The 2770-nt window shown below is 36.5% G+C and overlaps 1 long non-coding RNA gene across 1 annotated transcript; it reads right to left on the reverse strand.

Moving 5' to 3' along the window:
- Positions 201–2202, reverse strand: LOC110268562. Its single transcript, XR_002356742.1, has 3 exons — positions 1862–2202; positions 693–1220; positions 201–425 (listed from the first exon to the last, which is right to left on the reverse strand). It is a non-coding gene; the product is annotated as an uncharacterized LOC110268562 (long non-coding RNA).

Raw genomic sequence — 2770 nt, forward strand, 5'->3', positions numbered from 1 at the left:
ATGTGCCCAAACCTGCGATCGCTATCACAATGTTAAAACCAAATTTTCTTGTTGAATCTACCGGCCCAGTCTGCCATCTCACGCGATAAACCTCTCAAATCATCCATATACCACTTGTACCTAGGGATGGCAACGGGTCCCCATGGGGGCGGGGACATGCTCCCCTAAAAAAATAAGAAAAAATTATAGATAATCCTCATTTGTCATTACAAACATAATATCCATAATCTTTAAAGACTTAAATAGCAATAACAACAAACATAAACATCCAAACATATCCATAAACATCCAAATATTACATAAACAACCAACCATATCCACAAACAACCAAACAAAGTTCATCACATTGTAAAAACAATTCTCAAATCTCAATCATCCTTTCATCCCGTAATGGTAGAGATGGTAGATTTTGACTTACTTGAATCCTACATTGAAAAGAAAATAATTTAAAGTTAAAATCATAATAACTCAATAAGTCAATAATATAAACATAGTGTGTTATATATAATTTAATAGTTTACTTATATCAACATCTCCTTCAATGTTATGAATTATGTAGCACTCAAATCCTATGTTAGTTGTGGTGCCAAGTTCATGCCAAGTTTACTTACTTCAAGGACATTCATTGTCTTCGATCTCTTATCATTGTAGAGCTTCAAGATGTCACTCTTTAAAATGTTGCGAGTAATCACCTTGAAGAGAGGTTGCAAAGCATTGCAAAATCGTCGAAAGCCAATGTGATCCATAATAGATAGCGGATACTCGTGAAGACAAACCATAATAGATAACTCTTTTCTTGTATTTTCTTGGTCAAATGTATATGCACCAACCACAACTGTTTTCCCACTAGTTATTGGAGTTGTCTTCATCATACATTGTCTTATATCTCTAGTGGTGCGAAACTTGCACGTTTTGAAATGATCATGCAAGTGGGAAGTTCCTTGTTTTGGGTAACCAAGTAGCTTCGATTTGCAATAATTACATTCAGCCTTCAATTTTTTCCTTGATTTCGACAATCTTGAAGTGATTCCACACTTTCTCTTTCGAACACCACTTGTAGAGTTTGTTGTTCCTTCATTGGTAGTTGTCGTATTGGTTAGAGGTTCTTGAGGTTGAGATTGAGAAGCCTCTTAAGTAGTTTGAACATTAGTGGCTATAGGTTCTTCCGATGGAATACTTTTTTCAAGAGTATTACTCAATGCATCAGAAGAAGACATTTTCTAAAATCACATAAACACATAAATTTGAGAATCAGAATAAAAAATATAAATCATAACAAATCCTTCAGCATCAAAGTAAGTAATAAAAATTTCAGAATCATATAAATCAGAATCAACAATTTAACATCAAAAAATCAAAATCAAAGTAAAATAATAAACATTTCAGAATTAGAGAAACCAGACTCAATAACTCAGCTTTAAAAATATAAATGATACTTAACCTAACTCACAGAAATAATCATAAGAATCAGAATAAACAATTTAACATCAGAAAATCAAAATCAAAGTAAAATTATAAACATTTCAAAATCATAGAAATCAGAGTCAATAACTCAGCTTTAAAAATATAAATTATACTTAACCTAACTCACAGAAATAATCATAGGAATCAGAATCAACAATTTAACACCAGAAAATCAAAATCAAAGTAAAATTATAAAGATTTCAGAATCATAGAACCATACTCAATAACTCAGCATTACAAATCCTTCAAAATCAAAGTAAGTAATAAAAATTTCAAAATCATAGGAATCAGAATCAACATTTTAACACATCAGAATCATAAGAATCAGAATTAGAGATTATAATAAATCCTTCAAAATCAAAGCAAACAATGAAGATTTAAGAGTTCTGTCACTTACCCGACGGAAAAAAGGCGACGGCCGGCGACCACGAGAAGACGCGAAGAGGCGTCCAGATGTCGCGGACGACGACGAGAGGACGCGACCAGAACCAGATGACGCCGATGAACATGCCTCCGCGGGAAGAAGCAACGACGGTGAAGACGACGGGCTCCCTGCTGAGGTGTGCCAGTGTGCGTAACGTGACGGCGATAGGACAGAGATCTACAATGCGTGAGAGACTGAGAGGTGGCAGTGACGAAGACAGACTGAGGGGATGGGTGACTGGGAGGTATCAGTGATGGACTGAGCGAGTGGGAGCTTGGGAGGTGGCCGTCCGTGGGTGGTTCAGAGGATCGGGTTTGAGGTAGGGCTGGCAATGGGTAGGGTAGGGTAGGGTTTGGACCCTACCCTAACCCTACATGCACCCTAAAATTCTAAACCCTACCCTACCCGCAGAAATATCAAATTTTTTTAAAGTAAATATAAAATTCAATCATTTCAAATTTTATACATATTATTAAGATAAAAAATAAAAAACTAATGCTCTAAATTACTAAATTAACTAACTAGTTTAGTGGTTGTTCACTTATTGTAAGTCATTACATAAGGGAGGTTGTGGATTCAATTCTCACTTCCTTCACTATATACCTAATTTTTAAAAAATATGTGTTATATATGAGGTGCGAGTAGGGTAGGGTAGGGTACACCCTAAACCCGTACCCTACCCTACCCGCAGGAATACCCGGACCGTATCCTACCCTACCCGAACGGGTTGGACCGGGTTGGGTACCCGCTGGTAGGGTATGAATTTCCAGCCCTAGTTTGAGGCTTCAGAGTTCAGATCTGATGAGGGATTTAGGGTTTTTGAATTGAAGGACTGAAGGTAGCAACGGCTAGGTTTTCACCTCCCCTCATTATGTTATATAT

Source organism: Arachis ipaensis, chromosome B10 (assembly GCF_000816755.2).
Source record: "Arachis ipaensis cultivar K30076 chromosome B10, Araip1.1, whole genome shotgun sequence".
Classification (NCBI taxonomy): Eukaryota; Viridiplantae; Streptophyta; class Magnoliopsida; order Fabales; family Fabaceae; genus Arachis; species Arachis ipaensis.